Source organism: Rutidosis leptorrhynchoides, chromosome 8 (genome assembly GCF_046630445.1).
Source record: "Rutidosis leptorrhynchoides isolate AG116_Rl617_1_P2 chromosome 8, CSIRO_AGI_Rlap_v1, whole genome shotgun sequence".
Classification (NCBI taxonomy): Eukaryota; Viridiplantae; Streptophyta; class Magnoliopsida; order Asterales; family Asteraceae; genus Rutidosis; species Rutidosis leptorrhynchoides.
Window position 1 is genome coordinate 351,599,696 of NC_092340.1, and position 11,373 is coordinate 351,611,068.

Sequence of the window (11,373 nt, forward strand, 5' to 3'; positions counted from 1 at the left end):
TCAAAACTCAATCGTGGATCAACTTCCACCAGTCAATCAACAATAACACACACATATGTAAGATCTCACAATTAACATGAAAGAGAGCAACAAATAAAATGCTATTGCAGAACTCAATCATGGAACTATTAAAAAGAACACAAAGGCAAAAAGAGGTGAAAGTTCTTCAGAGAATAATTGGAGTTGAAAACAATCAAACCGGGATGGATGAATATCATGTGTTTAAGGGCATAATGAATGTAAGTTAAACATATCTTGTGTTCAATTGAGTGAAAAATCATTTTTAGATACAAGTTCAAAATTTGCAGTTTATAGTGCTAATAGGAACGATTATTAGAAAAGCAGCTCTTCCCCCTCTCCTATCCTTCAATGATGGACCATCAAAAAGTCTTCTGAGTAACTGAAACATACACAAAGTAATTAGCATCATATTGGTTAAAAAATTTTAAAAAAAATTGGAAAGCATATGCACCTGACATGTGACAAAGTGAACAATGGTCATAAGTCCTTCTACACTACACTTTCAAGCAGAAATTTGTCCTCATATAGCATGTTAGCATAAGCTTTCTTTTTATTAGAATAAAACACTAACGATAACATTCATTATATGTATGATAACACTAACGATAACGTTCATAACGTAGTATGCTACTGCTTTAATACCGGACACTATCCAAAAACTGCTGGAAGCCCCTATCATCATCATCTGAATTCTCCACCTTTTGCCATATCCTGCATATATGCAATAAACACCAACATGAGTTCATTCAACAACAGTGAGTAAATAAATTGGCCACACAAAAAAATAAAAAATATAATAATGAATAAGGTACCTGATTTTGATTTTTCTTACTTCGTACATAAGCTCCAATGCATCTCGATCCGATTAAAGAGAGCTCATTAAAACTTCGAGATGCATCTGATGTGTGGCATTCCATAAAGACCTTAAAAACCAAAGGAAAGCGGGTTAAATGGGTCAAATGGATCAATAATCCACCAAAGTCAATTTTAAATGGATAGATGTTAGAAACTCCTAAACTCTTTTTTATTCAAATGTTAAGCTTAAAATTCTAATACTACTGCTTCATAATCATAATTAACAAATCAAATATTCACAAAATCATATAACATGGAACAAAGTTTTTTTGGTGCCATTAAATTTCAACACATTTCAACCACAGCTAAAAAAACCAATTTCATCTCAAACCTAACTTTAACCCGTTACCATTTTCTCCAATGTGCCCATCTTGACACCTCTACTAGATATTGATATTTGTGATCTAGCCCAATGTGTAAGAATATTTCACAGTTTTGATGTCAATATATGTGTACCTTTGTGTAGAATCTAGACTCACGATAATGTGTTGGGTTGTGGTTTCGTTTATGGTCTCCAAATTGGGGTAATTATATTAGTTTGCCTACCATGGACTCACGGGATGTTAGTAGAGATTCCTTACAAAAATTTTCTTGTAAGTAGACATGTTTATTGGGATAATTATGGTCAATGTAACTCCTAGGCCTCATCGCTTCCATCAAGGCGTCATGTTTCAAATCTACACCTATAAGTATACCAAGAATTCAAAAAGCCTAACTAACAATATACGAGCACAAGTAAACAGATTATTATTTGTTACTTTAAAAACTGTTACCCGGTATAAATTGAATGTACATGGTGACATTGGTTACTGCATAGTTTACTAATAAAGCTTATTGTTGATTGTAGATACTGTTAGGGTTTATCAATAATATATCAAATCCAAATACATACCTTAGTTTCAAAACACATTAAATGAAATAGGGCAAACCAGTACCCAAATCAGTAATCAACAGCAAACAAAAATTTTAAACATAACAAAAGTAGGAATTGATGAATCAACATTATGCATCATATACCTGATATTAGCAATTGATCATAAGCTTATATGTTTTTGAACGGAAGTATTAGGATGTGATTTGCAAAATTGAGATAGGTTAATGGTCTTTTGTGACGTCTTGGTACATTCTTTTACAGTTGCAGCTTCAATTACTCTTGATAAGTTATTTAAAGGTATGTCTCATTCCAAGTACAAAATGAAGCTCTTGAGGTACCTAATCACCACATAAACACGATTAATGAGTGTTTTGCACTGTATTTAACAATATCATATCGAAGTTACATAAAAGCAAGAGCAAAAAGGACATCGAGAATTATGTCGTATCTTGAGCTGTTTCATTAAACCGCATTAAAGTTAATGGAATGAATCCAGTCCTCTGAAGTTCGTCTTAAAGTTTCTTATGCATTCCATATAGTATGTCCATAACTCCTGCATACATGTAATATTTAGAAAAGAACCATGCTTCATGAACTATTGGTGGCTGAGGCAAGACACAATTTGAAGGAGGTAGTACGAATAATCAGCAGATTCATGTCTGAGAGTACATTAATAATACATATTAGCATCTAAAAAAGTAACAGCCATTTACCAACATAAACAACAGTAAAAACATTACCAGCTCAACGTAAACACGTCGATGAATCACAGCTTCCACCAGAACCGTTTCATTAGCAATAAAAACAAGCAAGTTATTGTTATCAAAATCGGAATATATAAAAATGTACATGCGAAGACCTTAGACGTAATACATTGTAAAATTTTGTAAATAAAATAACTACTGGTATCAAATAAACTGAAATTTGACGACTTACAAGAATGACGATGATGGTTATGTGGATAAAGAAGAATAGTAGCCATGAAAGCGTATTCCACATCTCATATGTATTCGTACTACCGAGTAACCACGTTGCAAATTAGCAAAGATTTGCGATTTGCATACACTTCAACGTTCTAAGAACTTCTATGTACATCATAAACTATATCCATTATAATTTTTAACATTAATCATCAAATTATCAGTATAATACAGTTAATAACAAGATTAGTCAACAAAAACATGAACAAATTCAGTAACAAAAACGATTTCACTAACCTGAAATAAGCAATCTGTAGCTTAATGCTTTGAAAGAGTGGATGGAGAAAACCCTAGCTCGATCAAAATTGCAAATTAGAAAACCGGTAGCTTATTATGAATGTTTATAATCGAACCAAAACAATATAAACTGAAGATTCAGAAACAACAATGAAGATGAAAAGATGCAATTTGTGATATTTAACGACCTAATAATAGAAAATTAGAATATCACTGGCCTAGAACTGATAATAATAAATTTGAATAAAGAAATATGAATCGATTAATTATAAATGAATGGAAACGATATTTAGGAAATTTATTCAGAATAATAAATGAGAATTTGTAGCTATGATAATCAATGAATTCTATATGAATTGGAGAAGAAACGGTAGGTTAGCGAGTGAAATAAAATGACTGGAATACCCCTTATCCCAGTAAACATCATACATCGCAGTACAGAGGAAAAAGGTGGAACTGAGGAGGAGCGAAGGTTGAAGATTGAGATCAAAGGCCAGACGATTGCTTATCTGCTTATCCCTAAAACACCCACTTAGCGCCTGATCTCTACCCTATATATATATATATATATATATATATATATATATATATATATATATATATATATATATATATATAGTTTTTACCTCTTCATTAATAAAATATTTTTTTTTTTTATCAATTGTTGATATGCGGATTGTAATTATAATAAACTACTTAATTGTATTTAAGGCACATATCAAAACCATTTCTTGTACTAACGCATGGTCAGTTCCGTTCTTTAATGGTAATACTTTATTCAAACTTTTAGGAATTACTTTTGCAAGGAAAGTAAGATAAAAAAAGTTAGAGTGGATCATCAAAAGAATGTAACAAGATTGATAAAGAAATGAATTAATTTTTGACAAAATTATCAATAAGAAGATTTGACTTGTGTGAATCACTATTTCTGTATGTCACTTAACTATATATTATTTTTTATGCATTACACTCACTAGTAAAAGATGTATTTCATTGTTTGTCGTTTGGTGGTTAGTCTTTGATTTTTGTATTGATTCTTATATTTGATTGTTTTCGGGATCGTTTTGTTGATTTGGTTACTCAAGGCTCGAGTTTAATTAACTTTTGCTTTTAATTTAGTGATAGGGTTCGTTTATTGCTGAGCCTTGTACTATTTTTTCCGTTTTTATTATTGTTCGTTTTTTTTTCATCTATTGATATAAAGACTTTGTATTAATATTATCTTTTGATTAATCTCTTCGTTCCATATTTATTGTCTCTCGATAAAAATCATACAGTTTAAAACGTGACTATCGCATTTAAAGTTTTACCACTTACTTTTTATCAAGTTTCTTTGTTTTACATGCATAAACAAAGCCATACAGGAACTTTATCTTCTTATTCTTATCGATTAATTGATATGAACAATTAATTCGGAACAACTTTAAAAGAATAGTAGACGATAAATATGGGACGGAGTAGTATTAATTAATTTTTTTTTTATCCTCTATTATTACGCAGACTCATTTGAGTTTTAAGACCATTCCTAGTGCACCGTGATCACCATGAAAATACCACCATCACGCCTCCATGGCGCCACTACGGGGCGTGATGGGCCGGAACAAATGTTGGCGTGATCGGAGCATCACGGAGAAGGAATCAAGCGTGAAGACCATTTCAACTAATTGAAGAGTGATACGTAGCATCATATATACTTATTTCTGTTATTTAATTCGTTTCCAAAAGATGGATTTATTTTATGGATTGGAATTAATGGTTCAATTTAAGTTTTTAGGTTCCTGCAAAAAAAAAATTACGATGATGATCAAGAAGATGATACCAGTATTAATGTTTTATAAAGTGTCATCTTTAGTCCCTGAATTTTTTAAAAAGGTTTACAAAAACAATACAATGCATTATTACAATATAGTCCCTAAAGTATTAAATTAATTTAAACTAAATTCTAAACTTTTTTTAGTTAAAAACTAGCCTATAAAATTTTTAACTTATATATGTACTGTAATTCTTAATCATTTAAATAAATTAACTAAAAAAATATTTAAATTACTAACAAAAATGAAAAATAAATTAAAAAAGTGGGACCAAATTAACCCATCACACAACCATCACGCCTACCACTACAAACTCCATAATGTCATCACCTTTGCCAAATCAGCACTATACCCCACAAAAACAACCATCACACCCCATCACGCCCGTCACCACTAAGAATAGTCTAACTTTTTTTTTTCCTTGTAAGGGTTATCCTTAATAAAGATGTTTACTTTTATCGAACTAGGGGGTCTTAATGATACGTATACTCGAATCTCTCGCATAGTGCATCACATGTGCTGACCACATATCAAATAAAGGCTAACCATGTGTTTAGAATAACATAGGAACTGTATGCAATGGCGCGCATGCACAAAAGACAAGGCGTACGACGCCATCACGGGTAGATAAGCGCTAACACGAAATCTGTAAAAAAGGTTATACCCCCATCCACAGATAAAGCACAAACAAACAAATGATAATGTAGCACGATCATAAAATTTTACGGCGCGATAACCTGCAATGCATTTATGGCAGACAAAGAACAGGCCCAACATGTTACTTTTGCTTTTGTCACCTTTGCGGGCAAAGTAGTACAATCAAGATCAAACATGTAATTTTTATTTTATTACATGACACTTGTGGATAAACAAGATCAGACTATAAATAAGGGACTAAAAGCTCCATTACAGGTACTCCGAATAGATCATCATTTCACACATATACTACTATTGGCAATCCTATTTAAAGACCCATATATGCGCCAACAGATAACGTGTTGTCCACGTAAACCGGACTCACAGCATCTCATACTTACTGTAACAGTTACAGGTAATGTTCTACAAACATTAACCCTAAAGACCCTCCCTCTTGAATCGAACCCTTTGAATCTATGCTTGTTCGTTTTTCCCCTACATTTTTGTGTTTACCCCAATAATGGCCCTTATTTTACTCGTTATATTGAATTCAGGAAAAAAGATATTTGAATATTGAAAATGGTGCTAAGTTTTTGGGTAAAGAAAATATCTAATCTAACATATCTTACATATTACATATATACATATACATACATACATATACATATACATATACATATACATATAAGCCTAAAAAGAAAGTTAATTAAACTTTACAAGTCAAAAGTTTCGGCATCTAAAAAATCATATACTTTCTCAAGTGTATAATCTAACACATAATGTATTGGACCCCCCAATCTACAATGATCGACCATTACTTATCATGTTATTTCCTATCATAGTCTTCGTGACTGAACTTTTATATATGATCAGCATCAATTATTTTAACATTCTTTTAGTAAATTTTTATTGAACTATCTTTGTCTTTCACTTAATAATACTCACGAATATACTCTTATAATATAAATATGTATAACATACTTTATACAAAAACTAAAAAAAAAATATGGGTCTCACATTATTTACGCCACAATATTTGATTTTTGTCGTCGCATCTACTCCAAAACGACAAGAAAATAAATTTATATAACAACCCCTCAAACTATGATAAATTTACAAATTTCCTAGAGGTAGAAAATGTAAAAATATAATTTTATTAAAAAAATAAAACCAACTCCAACCAAATTTTTAACGGGCTCTATCTTCCCGCTCGGTGTGAGTTAAATTTTTCTGACATTACCTTTCAACTCGAAATAATTTTACGAACACAACGCAACTACCTACGAGCGAAACGGGCTGTTTTAAAAAAACGCTAAGTATTTTCGGCCTACTTTTTATACATATACATACACGTATAATAAACAAGCCAAACTAACCACCTCATATCGATGGTTCTGATCCCTTTTCTACGAGATTTTCCGAGCGTAAAAAACGCGATATACATTAGTTATACTAGTTAGTAACCAAGTGTATTCAAAAAATACCCGTAGCAACGGGTTTTAAATTATGTATATAAATAACACTACGTGAAACATGAATATGCAATCCGAAAGGCCCCGCCTCATCGCGCGGACCGATATTTTTCTAGTTCACTAACGTTAGAGATGACATAGCCATCCCGTTAACGGGCTTGACGGTGCAATTATAACGAAGATAGAAAACACTCTTAATACTCCGGTGGGTTTTTTCTTTTTCTTTTTTTTTCTGTTAATTTGGAGACATTTTGCAAGTGTATTCTTCGTTGATTTGTAATCTGTCACGATAATACTACTCGTATATTTTTTTTTTTACTTTATTTGATAATGACACTATTCAATTACAACCTCAGTTTTGGTCAAACAAACATACATGACGAGTAATGGTTGATATTATAGTTGTCTAGTTAATCGAGTATAGCATAATAACATGGTTGACTTAAGGTTTATCATTATATCATCATGATATTATGGACCGTTACAAGGTTATAAATATAATATGTGGTCATAGAATATGTAAAATTATCGAGGCCGAATTTTTTGGCGTGCAAAATGTACTATTACACAATGCTTAAAATTGAGACGACCCAATATATATATATATATATATATATATATATATATATATATATATATATATATATGGGCAGGATCAATGGGGAAGTAACCAATCGGGGAAAGTGGGGGGAAGCAAAATTTTATTTTTTTTCATTTTTTTGGAATTTTTTTACCGGCATCAAGATCACACAAAAATATGAACATTTAGAAGAGACACTTTGTGATGAATGTTATCATTTAGGCGGAAAAACGATCGACAAAAATAACATTCAGGATAATATTGTTCGTGAAGAATGTGAACGTTTTTTTTTTTCTTCATGTTTTGTGTTTAGGGTTTGGGGTTTTGGGTTTATTCCATAAACCCAAAACACCAAACCCTAAACCCTAAACTCTAAACCGTTCGTGTTAAAAACTCAATCTAAATCCTAAATCTAAACCCTAAATCTAAACCCTAAACCCTAAATTTCTAAACCCTAATATCTAAACCCTATAAACCCTAACATCTAAACCCTAACATCTAAAACCTCAACATACGCTCGAAAAACACGATAATTGTTATATATTACTTCTTCGAGCGTTTTCCCGCCAAAATAAAAACATTTATCACAAAGTGTCTCTACTAAATGTTCATATTTTCATCCAATCTATAATGTTCGTGAACAAAGTTTTTTCAAAAAACGAAAAAAAAAAAATTTGCTTCCCCCAATCTATATAGTTCAATCCAATCTATATAGTTCATTAATTTATAAATTTTAAAAATTATTAGATTTTTTGTAATCGTTGTTTTGTTTTCTTATAATTGATGCTAGTATTAGTGACATCAATATTATTGAACTTAATTTTGAATAGTATATAAAGCTTTCGTGTACAAATGGTCTCTTTTTGCTTATTAAATATGACCTTTAGAATTTAGGAAATGACCTTGTATATTACTACGTATGAGTTTAGAGTAACTTATTAAGAATTTAACCATTATTTTTTTTTTTTTTTTTTTTTTTTTTTTATTTTTTTTTGAAAAGCAAAATTTATTGTTATTAATGGAATATCAAATTACAAGGCCCTATACATATCTATACAATTATGAAATGGAGATACAATTTGTTGGAATCTATAATTATTGAGGGTAGCCGACGAAGACCATTAAAACTAAAGAGGGAATAAGAACTTGAAAATTCAAGCCGAGAAAGAGAGGAAAACAGTAACTTTTATTTTAGCTAAAAATTCGAAAACTCAAATAGTTTAGTGTAACTTATTCTTGAATAGTATATATAAAGCTTTCATAAAGAAAATGTCATCAATTAGGAAGTACAAAAACGGCGGACGAGGCTCGAACACATAAAGGTACAAAGAAACTGACAAGAAAACTATCTATAACCGAGCCTTACCCGCCAAATCAAAAAACACGTACGACAAACTGAGCACAAACAAAGACGCAACCGCAAATGCCAAACCACAAGATTCTAACCCAAGCTAAACCAGCATAATAAGGAATCGAAAAATGTGACAACCCGGAAATTTCCAACCAAATTTAAACTTTAATCTTTATATGTTTCCGACACGATAAGCAATATTTGTTAAGTTAAATTTCAAGAATTTTAAACTATGTTCATACATTAATTCAACCTCGACCAAGTTCCAACGATTCACGAACCATTAAACGAATATGATTATATATGTATATGTGTATATATATTATAACTTGAAACGTAAATAAAATATTAGATTAAATACTTTATATGATTGTATCTGTTTCAAAATGTTTATCAATGGAATTAGAAGATAAGATCAAATGATTGAATTATCAGATATATTGAATTATTATTACAAGTCTCTGTTGAAAGGCCCACGTTGATTTGAGAAATCTTTCCATTTTAACAATATTCGGAAAATGGTAAAGTGATTTTTAAATAAGAACAAATTGTCAATCATTGAGAACTAGACAAAGGATAGTGGAAGATTGAATCTCATAAAGACTCGATTGATCTATTTAGTTTCAAACGTACAAAAACGTTTTCAGTTTAAAAAAAACTTTATTATTAAAACGTATATAACTTTTATAAATATCTAGAACCATTTTTGACAACTCATTACTTAACTAGTATGATAAAGATAACGATATTTATATTTTATTTTATTAAATATATATAACAATTTAAATTAATATTATATATATTTATACGCGTATTATACGTACATAGTTTTATACTTTTACTATACTTAAACTTTACCTTTACTTTATTTTTACTTTACTTTAACTTTAATAATTCACTTTAATAATTCATACTTTAATAATTCACTTTAATAATTCACTTTAATAATTCATACTTTAATAATTCACTTTAATAATTCAAAAATCTATTATAAATAGAATTCAATAGGTTTCATTATTTCATAGAAACTTGAAAATATTTTTCTCTAAACTCTCTCAATCTATTTACATATATATATTTACTCCGTATTATTTCAAGATATTATTAGTATACATAAAATATTACGACGGAGTGCTTTCCGAGTGATTTCGAAATTGTTTTTCGAGTGGGATAGGATTAAGGAAATTATGGGTTATAGCTATGGAGGTGATTGAATATGGTTCGTGGGTATGCTCGTGAGGTCAATATAGTGTTTATCATTTCCGTTGCGTCTACGTACCTTTCCTGCAATATTGAATCTCAATATTGATACGTGAGTACTCATAATTTAACTTTTACATACTAATAGTGTATCCCTGACTAGTGCTCGAGTATTTAGGATTATGCATGCTTGTACTTTTGATATTGCCCTTAGACAGGTTAGGTTGAATCTTGAATTAGTTACACTTGCGGTTGAGATAAGGTATAAGATATGCATGTCCTTGAAAAACTAGCGAAAAATTAAGAACTTTTCCTTTAGATATCGAATGGTTTCGATGAACGGATTAGAAGTTATAATCAATTGAGTTTACGATATTTTTATTAAAAATGATTATTATTATCGTCGTTTTTATCGTCGTTCTTGTTTTATCTTATTATTATCATTATTATTATCTTTATCAATAAAAGGGATTTATCATTAAAAATTGTTATTTTTTTTATTGTTACTATCATTATTATCGTTAAAGTTATAATTAGTATTATTATTATTATCCAATTATTATTATTATTATTATTATTATTATTATTATTGGTATTATTATTATTATTATCATTATTAATATATATATCATTATTTAAAAATGGTTATTGTTATTGTTATTATTATTATTACTATATTATCATTAAGATAATTATTAGTATTATCGTTAATAATGTTATAGTAACTATCATTATTAATATTAGTGTAATTAAAACAAATATTTGTAACACCTAATTATTTTGATTACTATTATTATCATTATTATGAACATGATATAAAAGACGATTAAAAGCTATTAAACGAAACGATTAGGAAATAATGGGTAAGAGTATCATGATGAAATTAAAATATTATAAGATATTGATTTAGATAAAATTATTGTTCTTATTATTTTTATCATTACTATTATTATTAAAAGTATCATTAGTATTAAAACTATCATTTTTACAAAAATTATCATTTTAATAGAAATGTCATTGTTACTATAAAATATCATTATTATTATTATTATTATTTTAAATAGAATTATTATTTTAAAGATAATATTAAAAATTATCGTAAATATTAAAGATATCATAATTAGAATTATCATTTTATCATAATATCATCTTAGTAATTATAAATAATGATATTTTTATAATAATAATTATTATTACAAAATAATACAACTTTTACTTACTATCACTATAGATATTATTTTATCAAATAAATATGTGATACAAACATATTTTACTATGTGTAATAACTTACTTTAATAATACCTATCATATTATCTTTAAGATATTAAATGAACCCTATAAATTTTATTACTTAAT

General features: G+C 29.1%; 1 long non-coding RNA gene across 3 annotated transcripts; it reads right to left on the reverse strand.

Moving 5' to 3' along the window:
* Positions 1–217: 217 nt before the first annotated feature.
* On the reverse strand, positions 218–3,486 carry LOC139862111 (uncharacterized). Of its 3 annotated transcripts, none has more exons than XR_011764050.1 (7): positions 2,968–3,486; positions 2,687–2,835; positions 2,491–2,522; positions 1,894–2,303; positions 834–944; positions 478–732; positions 218–400 (listed from the first exon to the last, which is right to left on the reverse strand). It is a non-coding gene; the product is annotated as an uncharacterized lncRNA (long non-coding RNA). The 3 variants fall into 3 exon arrangements; XR_011764049.1 differs by having other exon boundaries at positions 2,687–2,851; positions 2,968–3,485; XR_011764051.1 differs by lacking the exon at positions 2,491–2,522 and having other exon boundaries at positions 2,687–2,851.
* Between the last annotated feature and the right edge of the window lie 7,887 nt (positions 3,487–11,373).